The sequence below is a fragment of the Bos javanicus genome, chromosome 12 (genome assembly GCF_032452875.1).
Source record: "Bos javanicus breed banteng chromosome 12, ARS-OSU_banteng_1.0, whole genome shotgun sequence".
NCBI classification, from domain to species: Eukaryota; Metazoa; Chordata; class Mammalia; order Artiodactyla; family Bovidae; genus Bos; species Bos javanicus.
The window spans coordinates 80600671-80612200 of NC_083879.1; the positions used below are offsets into that span (position 1 = coordinate 80600671).

The window sequence follows — 11530 nt, forward strand, 5'->3', positions numbered from 1 at the left end:
AAATTTTAAACTTTTTATTTTGTACTGGAATACAGCTAATTTACAATGTTGAGATAGTTCCAGGTGAGCAGCAAAGGAACTCAGCCAGACATATACAGCCATCCATTCTCCCCCTAACTCCCCTTCCATCCAGGCTGCCACATGACACTGATCAGAGTTCCCTGTGCTCTACAGTAGGTGCTTGTTGGTTATCCATTTTAAATAGAGCAGTGTGTATATGTCCACCCCAAACTCCATAGCTATCACTTCCCCCAACCACCACCCCCCCCCACCACCACCAGTAAGCATAAGTTTGTTCTCTAAGTCTGTGCAGACTTTCTTTTAAGGAGATGCTTAATGAAATAATCAGCTCTTCCCAGATTATGGTTTGATTGGAGCAGGAAGACCATTCGATAAATATTTTCTTCCTTGTTATCATGACACTTGTAGTCCACTTTTTCTTAAGAAAAAATAATGAATGTTTAAAAATTTTCTATTATGACCTATGGTTGTTGACTTTTATCCATAAGGATGAATGCAAATTAGTGTTAACACATGGCTCTTTATACCAAATTTGTTTGAGTTGTAGATTATCTTAAAGCCAGGATCCCTTTATCAGTCAAAGACTAACCCTGATTCAAGTCTAGAGTTAAGGTTTTCATCTGAAGGCAGGGATAAGGGGACATTGACAGCCTTTATCTTTCTTGTGTCCTTAAATCAGTTCTCTGGTCACAACTTCCATGGCCTGGCATATGAGTGAGCCACAATCTTATTGCAGTAACAATAAATTATTTCTACTAAGAATCAACCTCCTTCTAACATTTTAAAATATTTCCAGTAAATGTGTGGTTATCCTTACCAAATTATCACTTCATTTTCATTCTGATGTACTTTACCAAGAGGGAGGGACGAGTTGCAATCAGAGCTAGTACAGAGAAATGTGCTTATACTAGCTGTTTGCTGTTGTTCAGTTGCTCAGTCATGCCCGATTCTTTTGCAACCCCATAGACTGCAGCATGCCAGGCTTCTTTGTCCTTCGCTATCTCCTGAAGTTTGCTCAGATTCGTGTCCACCAAGTTGGTGATGCTGTCTACCCATCTTGTCCTCTGCTGCCTCCTTCTCCTTTTGCCTTCAATCTTTCCCAGCATCAAGGTCTTTTCCAATGATTTGCTCTTTGCATCAGGTGGCCAAAGTATTGGAGCTTCAACTTCAGCATCAGTTCTTTGGAAGGAACTGATATTCAGGGTTGATTTCCATTAGAATTGACTGGTTTGATTTCCTCAAAGCTCAAGGGTTAGAGCAATTGGAGATGATGTCTCTTGTCATCTCCATGATGCAGAAAACAGCTGAGATGTATCTATAATCATGCACACGTGGAATACTGCACAGCCCAGAGACATCAGAAATACGACTGGCATCGGAAGGGAGGACAATCGTGGGCACATGAACGTGTTCCTTGGGCTCAAAAACACACTCAAAACGTCTGCTCTCCCTCTCCCTCCAAGAAATTGCTCAAAATTGACGTTGACTCGGTTTCCTTCTATAGTAAGTCTCCTATATGTGAATGAGTTCCATTCTGAGAGCATGTTGGTAAGTCCAATTTATTCCTAGTCCAACAAAATTGGACTTCCCAGGTGGCGCTGGTGCTAAAGAATCTGCCTGCCAGCACAGGAGACCTGGGTTCAATCCCTCGGTTGGGAAGATCCGCTGGAGAAGGGAAAGGCTCCCCACTCCAGTATTCTGGCCTGGAGAATTCCAAGGACTGTATAGGCCATGGGGTTGCAAAAAGTCGGACGCCCACTGAGTGACTTTCACTTTACTTCATAAATACATGACATCCCATCAAATTTGAATTTCATATAAACAACAAACAAATATAAATAGGTCCCATTAAACACTGCATATTTTTTTTCTAAATGTAACTACTGCAGATGGTGATTGCAGCCATGAAATTAAAAGACACTTACTCCTTGGAAAGAAAGTTATGACCAACCTAGACAGCATATTCAAAAGCAGATACATTACTTTGTCAACAAAGGTCCGTTTAGTCAAGGCTATGGTTTTTCCTGTGGTCATGTATGGATGTGAGAGTTGGACTGTGAAGAAAGCTGAGCGCCAAAGAATTGATGCTTTTGAACTGTGGTGGTTGAGAAGACTCTTGAGAGTCCCTTGGACTGCAAGGAGATCCAACCAGTCCATTCTGAAGGAGATCAGTCCTGGGTGTTCATTGGAAGGACTGATGCTAAAGCTGAAACTCCAATACTTTGCCCACCTCATGAGAAGAGTTGACTCATTTGAAAAGACTCACGCTGGGAGGGATTGGGGGCAGGAGGAGAAGGGGATGACAGAGTATGAGATGGCTAGATGGCATCACTGATTCGATGGACATGAGTCTGAGTGAACTCAGGGAGTTGGTGATGGAAAGGGAGACCTGGTGTGCTGCGATTCATGGGGTTGTGAAGAGTCAGACATGACTGAGCAACTGAACTGAACTGATGTCTTAAACATTGACATGGTCTTCCCTCGTGGCTCAGTCGGTAAGGAATCTGCCTAAAATGCAGGAGAGCTGGTTTTGAGGATATTTTTCTCCAGGAACTACCCTGGAGAAGGAAACGGCAGCTCACTCCAGTACTCTTGCCTGGAAAATCCCATGGACAGAGGAGCCTGGTGGGCTACAGTCCTTGGGATCGCTAAGAGTCAGATACGACTGAATGACTTCACTTTCACTTTTCACTTTCATGCATTGGAGGAAATGGCAACCCACTCCAGTGTTCTTGCCTAGAGAATCCCAACAGAGTTGGACGTGACTGAAGCGACTTAGCAGCAGCAGCAGCAGCAGTGAGCTCCACATTGTCATTCTGTAGAGTTTGCAACTTGAAGGTTTCTATATATGGGATGGCTATAACGTATTGACAGTACATAATGAATTTGCTTCAAAACAGATACTTCTATGGGTTTTGAGTTCCTATTTAGTTCTTTAACATTTTTTGCCTTTTGATTTGTATGCTTACCACCACATAATATGTCAATGTTCCTATAAAGTGTGTTATACTTGTTTTTCTAAGACTGTCTTACTTAAATTTTAAAGTCTACTTGGATACACATGATTCATTACACTTGAGAGAGAACTGGTGGCATGCACCCCCCACCAAAAAGAACATAAAGTCTTTTTTGCTAACGTGAAGATGAGCTGTTAGCTATGTGTATGTGGACTTTTCACCCCAATTTAGTGCATTTTCTGAATGCTATTCAAACTTACACTTGAACGTAATGAATAGTTCCTTTCATTTTATAAGTTGGTCCTGCTCTGAGTGCTTTTAGCAAACTCTGCCTTTAGAGAAAGTGGGCTTGATTTAATAGAAATTGAGGCAGGGTACACAGAGAAGTTAGAGAAAAGGCTTCTAAAAAAAGAGACTGTAATTTACCATTTTGATGTTTATCTGAAAAACTACTTCATTTTAGTACAAGAGGGAAGAAAACACAGAGAGGCCATTATGATTCCAACATTTTAACTAATAAAGTCCCATCAGTATTTTTTAATATTTTTAACATTTAAATGGTGCCTAAGCAAATTTTATAAAATGAATAAGTCAAGTAGAAAACATGAAATATAAAATTAATGATCCTACTAAAGGTCTTAGATTGCAGCCATCCTTTTAATGCCAGTGTTCACCAATTTAAGAAGTCGCTTCCTTAAAAGGATTCATCCTGATATGCTTCAATTATATAGCAAAGTTTTTTTTTTCCTCTCTCTTCTTGATTTCTCTCCCTTGCCCGTAAAAACTTATCTATCACCTTTTATTTTCATAGAATGAACAGTAAGTGGCACTATCTTACTTAATCTCTAAACCCCGATCTTCAAACCATTTCTCTAAGATAGGATCCCATGTCACCATGACAGCTTTTATGGAAGGGTTAAGCATTATCATTTTCTACCTCATTTCCTCCTCCAGGACACCTTGACATTAGAAAATAAGTTCACACAGCAAGTTAATTCATTTAAGTACTTTGCAAGCCATCGACAATTGACTCTTCTTGGAAGGCCCATTAACAGGGAGAGATGCTCTATATCAGACTTTCTACGGGGACCACACTGAAGTTAGTTTACGACTTAAGAAGCTGGAGGTTAATACCTGTTCCTAAAATTCTCCAAGCAAGAATCAGCTCACCTCTGGGTGATGTTGCAGGACTTTCTGAGTCTCAAATGAACACTTGTTCAAAGACATAAACAGGAAGTGTGCATACGTGCTCTTTCGCTCAGTCATGTCCGACTACTTGCAGCACTGTGGGGGGGACTGTAGCTTGCCAGGCTCCTCTGTCCACGGGTTTTCCCAGGCAAGAACACACGAATGGGCCTACTCCAGGGGATCTTCCCGATCCAGGGTTCCAACCCATGTCTCCTATGATTCCTGCTTTGGAAGGCGGATTCTTTACCACTGAGTTACCTGGGAAGCAAGAATAAGCTCACCTCTGGCCTAGGCTGCAGGACTTCCTGAGTCTCAACTGAACACTTGTTCAAAGGCTTAAGCAGGAAGTGATTCTACAAGACTGTGAAAGCAAGGGCATTGCCATTAAGCAAATCCAGATTTGAGTCTTGACTCTTGTTTTTTTTTTCTCTGTAAAATATGAATCATCCTTGACAAAGTTCATTAGGAATGTAACATGAGTTCTTTTATGGAAAGTTTCAGTAAAGTGTTTGACAACAAGAAACTAACTTTCAGCTTTTTTTGATATTTTCATTTACAGCTAAAGCCATTTAACTTTGGGAAAGTCAATTCATCCAAGCATCCATTCCACATCTACAAAATGAAATTACAACACCAGGTTCATAAGTTATGGTTGTGAGTGTGATGATTAAATGAGGCAACAACTGTACTTATATATTCTACACCTCAAATGAATATGTATATTTTTAAATGCTGTAAAGGACACACGATCATACAAGTTTAAAAAATTATTTAAAGAGCTTTGAATATTGACATTTATAATAATAACCAGTTAATCATAGAATTTAGTATAAGAGGCTTGGAAATAATTTGGACTCAGCTTCAGATCGTAGTTCTTTTATTTATTTGCTATATGTATCTGAGTAAAACATTTGATTTCTTTACCCCTCAATTTTCTCATTTTGAAATGAAGGAAACTTATTTTTCTATAGAAAGTCAGTGAGAAGTATACAGTAATTAATGACAGTATACAGAGCTCAACCCATAATCATAATAAGAACAAGGGTAGTAATAGCTAACATGTCAGTAGTCATGGGCAGATATGAGATTTGAACCATAAAGAAGGGTGAGCACCAAAGAATTGATGCTTTTGAACTCTGGTACTGGAGGAGACGCTTGAGAGTTCATTGGACTGCAAGGAGATCAAACCAGTCAATCCTAAAGGAAATCATCCCTGAATATACATGCATAACCAGCATTTCTATGCAGTTGGTAGCATTTACACATCACCACTATATAACCAGATATACTGGCTAAATATGTGTGTCTATAAGGAACAAACACATCATTATTCGAGACATTTACATTTTTAGATCTCTTGATGCGTGCGTGGTGCTCAGTCTTGTCAGACTATTTGTGACCCCATGGACTGTACCCCAGCATGTTTGTCTGTCCATGGAATTTTCCAGGCAAAAATACTTGAGTGGGTTGCCATTTCCTCCTCTAGGGGATCTTCTCTCATCATAATTTACCCCATAATACATGGTACATGCATAAATTTAGATTTTTTGATTTGATTTGTTTTGTTTCTTGGGCAAAATACTAAATTACAAATGGTGCAGAGATAAGGTGATATTTTTTTCTACTTTCTGTTTTTTCTACTTTGAAAAACTCGTGTGTAATGATCTCACCTTGCATTATTAACACTAAGCATGTGTCTTGATTTCCCTACAAGTCTCCAAACTCATTGAAATCAGGGGCTGTTTCATACACCACTATTTATACTTCACCTGACTAGAGAATTGCTTTCAGTTTTGTAAAGGTCAACAATTTGCAGGGGATTAAACAAGTGATTGAGGGCACACCTGTGACTCTCGTACACAGTGGTGAGGGCACTTTTGGATGGAAAGTGTTCTTCCCTCCATTAAAATATGAAACACCAAAGGAGCGTTTTTTCTTTTTTATTTCCTATAATACTTCTTCATGGCCCCTTTGAAATTCCTTTAATTTGGCACAGATACCGGTTTATGGAGATTCAGAACACACTTCTCCCTTTGCAGCATTAATTTTTAAGTTTGTTTGGGTTGGGAGTGCTTGTTGGGTTGATTGTTGCTTCAGTTCTAGCTAGTGATCTGTACACAGGCCGTGTAACGTATGCTCTGTAATGGAGTGTGTCGGGTATGAAGAGCCAAGACATTAGGCAGTGCATTAAGCAAAGCCTCTCCAACTCCTGCACTGGGCTTGGCTGGATCTGAGAGAGGCCAGACCTCTACAAACAGAGCCCTTGAGATGCATTTTCTTGCGCTCTCTTTGTTTGTATTCTCTGATGTTTGCAGATGCTGTGTGACTCTTTTGATTGATTCCATTTGGTTGGTTCAATGCGCACGCCCAACAGGCTTTGTTCTCTGTGAGTTGAGATAGCAAGAAACTATAATGAAATGCTTCCACCTGCGCATAAAGATCTTATCATATGTTCCAGCCAGCTTTATCGTGTTCAATGCTGATGGATTTTCTGAGACTTGTTAGCTATTAACAAAATGCCTTTTTAAATCCTCTACAAAGTTCATAAACATCAAACGTCTATTGTCCATTATCTACACATAATCTTTCCCCCACCAAAAAATCAGTCTTTTATATCTTACATTCAATTATCTAGATGTGGCAAATAAATTTTGATTAACAATTATCTGAAACATGGCCTTATTTTTGCATGTGATTTTTATGGTGAATGGTTTACAGAATATAACTCATTTCAAATGACTGATCAGCTAAGGATGACTTTTACATTTTATAGATAGATTTAAACAATTTATACATTATTTATACACTTATTTGACTATTACCAGAGGAAAGTTTTCTGTACTTTAAATTACAAGTGGAGTGAAAACAGAATCCATCAGTTTTATTTACTTAAAATCATTCTCTATCAAACTCTTCCTCAGTTGTATTAACTTTTGTAAAAATGAGTGTGTATATATATATATATATATATATATATATATATATATATATATATTTATGGCTTCATTGTTACACATAGGCTTTTCTTTTTTTATAAAAGCTCATTTTATAAACTTTTCTTTCCCCTAATCTATAGAGCTAGTACCTGAAGATATTTATCATTTTATATTTCTTTATTTTACAAGCAGGCTCTAGGCCACACGGGCTTCAGTAGTTGCGACACATGGGCTCAGTACTTGTGACACATGGGCTCAGTACTTGTGACCCCCAGGCTTCAGTACTTGTGACACATGGGCTCAGTACTTGTGACACATGGGCTCAGTACTTGTGACCGCCGGGCTTCAGTACTTGTGACACATGGGCTCAGTACTTGTGACCGCCGGGCTCTGGAGCACAGGCTCAGTAGTGGTGGCGACAAGCTTAGTCGTTCCACAGCATGTGGGATCTTCCTGGACTAGGGATCCAAACTTTACCTACTGCTTTGACAGGCAGATTCTTTACCACTGAGCTATCAGGGAGCCCCCTTAATTTCTTACTTATGTTGTTTCCTTACTTAGAATCATTTCTTCAAGAATTGACTTTTTTTTTAAACTATTGTTGAGATTTTTTTCAAGTCTATTGATTAAACTTTCCTCTATCTAATTTTTGGCAATTTGTTATTAGAAAGTCTTTAATCCTTGTTACAATTATTTTTTAATAAAAACTCATTTTATAAAGCTTTCTTTTTAGTGGTAATTGAATAGCCAGGCACACATACATCAGAGTTGTCCTAATCTATAGAGATAGTACATGAAGATATTTATTAAAAGTTTCTTACAGATGCTGTAACTATACTGATACTTTACCAAGGATGAAATAAAATAAGCAAACAGATGCATACCAGACATATGAAATTACAGTGAGAAAATATGAATGATCAAAGCAGTTGGTTCACTATGCTTTGTTTATTACATTAACAAAAATATAGAGTATTTATGGATCAGTTTTAGGCAGACCAGGAGTTTGTGAAATAATTTTTAATATACCAACTAAGGTTTACATAGGAAAAATTATGTGTAAGAGCAGATTTTCAAAGTTGATAAGACTGGCTCATCTTACAAGGAAACTGACAAGCCTATAGAATACAAATGGGATCCTGGCTGATGATACTGTTTGGAGGGTCACAGGAACCTAACCCCCTATTTCCCTCAGTGGCAATAGATTAGTATTTACCAATTCAGCATTCACAGGAACTTTATAGCACACACCAACATCAGTGATGAGAATCAACTCTGTGTGTGCATGTATATTAAAGGAAATGTTGACAATATTAAGTTAAATGTTGTTTTACTTGTCATGCTTCTCTTATTCAAGTAGATATAAGATTCTAATTACTTCACGATGGCCATTATGATAGTAGGGCTGAAGCATTAAAAAAGACATATAAATATATATGCAATTTTAACATGAGTCTCTCTTTTTTCATTTGTATTAGAATTGCATCAGTTTATTGATTTTTTAAAAAGATATGTGTGAAGGAGGTTATACTAAATAGAAGTTTTATTTCAGAATTGTAAGGGAACATTACAAAAAAGAATTTGATTTGGTAAGATTAAGTACCACTGAGGTAGAGTAGTCACATTTTTCAGAGAAGTCAGAAGCTCTCTAAATTATAATTAAGAATTTAAAATATGATTCTAGTGAGACAAGAAGGCCATTAGAGAAAGATTATTTAATAAAAGATAATGGAAGAATTGTTAATCATTTGGAAATGACATAGTTAAATACCTAATACATAACATATATCAAAATGAATTTCGTAGGAAACTGATGTACATGTATAATCTGAAATAAGTGTAGGGATTATTCAAAAATATTTTTTAAATGACAAAAATTCTAAATACCATAGAATCTCCAAAGGAAGACTTTGTATAACAAATTCAACGTGCTCACGAAAACTACTGTAAACAAACCTGAAAGACATACTGGACGTGATGAGAGTTTTCATGGCTAGATTAAGAGAGAGGAGGTGGAGGGTTCAGGAGGAGAATTGAAAAGTCAGTCAGAGATCTGTACTCCCACAATGCTGGTAGACTACATTGGCACAGCGTTTCTGAAATGTTAGCCACATACATCAAAAATTCTAAAAATGTTCATCAGGCAAATCCGCATTTCAGAATGTGTCTCAAGGAAAGAATGAAGTGCATACTACACACACACCCCAGCACCCTGCACATACAAGTTACACATATGACATCCTTTACACCTTTGCTTATTATAGTGCATTGTCACTATGGCACCCCACTCCAGTACTTTTGCCTAGAAAATCCCATGGACGGAGGAGCCTGGTAGGCTGCAGTCCATGGGGTCGCTAGGAGTCGGACACGACTGAGCGACTTCACTTTCACTCTTCACTTTCATGCATTGGAGAAGGCAATGGCAACCCACTCCAGTGTTCTTGCCTGGAGAATCCCAGGGACAGAGGAACCTGGCGGGCTGCCGTCTCTGGGGTCGCACAGAGTCGGACACGACTGATGAGATGCAGCAGCATCACTATACCACTAGGCAAGGTAAGTTCTAGCAATCAAAAAGTTACTGAATAAAATTGTTGATCTATTTTATTTTAGGAAAGCTAAAAGATGGAAATATCAGACAAGAATGAGGAGGAGCAGAAGGAAGAGAAGAAGAAGAAGACGGAGGAAGATGGGGAGGAGGAGCAAGGAACAGAGAAAGATGGAGAAACAAGAGCAGCAGAGCCAGCTGGAGACCAAACAGGTGTTTAGAATGAGCATGGGCAGGTTTCCTTAGCAGGTGTAATAGAAACTGAGAAAACAACTGCAGATAGTTAGCTTAGGACACCTACCTAATTCAGGAGTATTTCAAAAATTAAAATTCCAGATATGATGTAGATTAATCATAATTGAACGCATGATCCTTCCAGTATCTGACATGCAAATTATGGGTTTCTGTTGATAACATGTGATTCTTTAATTAACCTTATCCAATAAATATTGATCTGCATTTCTATTTGAATTATGATGCATTTCTAGATTTTTAATGTTTTTAAAAACATAAGGCAAGTATTTTTGCAACAAACATATAACAAAATGCCCTTCTAAGGAAAGTATGGAACACACTTCATTTATATTATCACTGAGTATTAAAATTTTTATAAGTTGCACTTATTTAATACTCAAAACAGGTATAAATTTTGCTCTAAATTTTCAAATTCAAAGAAAAAAAAAGTGGATGAGCCCATGATGTTATCAAGAAAAGAAAATGCCATTTCAATTCTTACCAAACCAATAAATCCTACTTTTCCTTCTCCTTTTATTTCTATTTTTGAGGTAACAAACTTAAATATGGGGAACCACTAAGAAAGAGTTTCAAACTATCTTGTTTTGACTGAGGTTTTATTTTTATTCTGCTTTTTCTGGGGCTCAGTGATGCTCTATTGAATCTTATATTTTTCTTTGTATCACTGAGAAATAAAATGTATCAGATGGACTATAAGTGCAGTTTTATGAGGAAAAGAAACTATATGAAATTGACACTTTCATTCTCAACATATCTCTTATTGGTGTTATTTTGAGCCATAAGCCTGTTTGTTCTACACAGGAACAAGCTGTTTTTGCTGCTGCAAGAACTCAAGAGTCAATATAGTTACAGGAGAGTAAGTCGAATTGTATACCTCCTTGCACATCATGGACTAAATTGTCAATGAAGTAATTCCTAAGAAGCTTTATTATTAGGCCCTGTGTGAGAAGCAGAAAGACCAGCTTGATTTTTCAGGTCCCAGCCTGAGTCTCTACTGCTGGCAGTTACAGCAATCACCTTTTTTCCCCACATAAATATAAAATATTACTGTAAAAGTCATTGAAAAAGAATGAATACAGACCCCACAATCATATTTTCACTGCAGTGCTTTCTGGACTAACTGCACTTGAGTAAATACTTCTTTTTCTTCCTTCATACCGTTATTCTGTATGTCTCTTAAAAATTGTTTTCTTCATTTCTTGCATTGGCACAATTGTTGAATTCTAATGGCAGGGAATCCATGCTCCAAGCACTTTACTTTTCAAGGTAATAGATGTGGGTGTTCTACATCCACCCACCTATCACATACTTTTTCAAGTAAAAGTTAGCAAAACTCTTGCAGATATCTGTTGATATGTTTCAGAATTCTTTACCAGCTTGATCATATGGAATGATTGAGTTACTGAGTTTTTCTTCTATCTACTAGAAATGACGATATATTTATTTAGTCAATTTTAATCCCCTAAATGAGGCTCTTCATTTTCACATGCTTAGTTTTTAAAGTTCAGAACTGCTCTGAACACTTGTCTAATCCATACAAAAATCTCGACTGATTAAAATAAATTGAACTTGTGTGTGCTACTGTATTCCATAAAAATACCAAGAACAATTCTGAGAAAAATTAAAAT

At 37.5% G+C, this 11530-nt stretch overlaps 1 long non-coding RNA gene across 1 annotated transcript in view; it reads left to right on the plus strand.

Moving 5' to 3' along the window:
• The window catches only part of LOC133258103 (uncharacterized), a 31846-nt gene extending 21333 nt beyond the window's left edge, over positions 1-10513 (plus strand). Inside the window, exon 3 of the long non-coding RNA XR_009739818.1 lies at positions 9713-10513. This is a non-coding gene — a long non-coding RNA (uncharacterized LOC133258103). The remainder of the gene's footprint in view (positions 1-9712) is intronic.
• The last annotated feature ends 1017 nt before the right edge of the window (positions 10514-11530 follow it).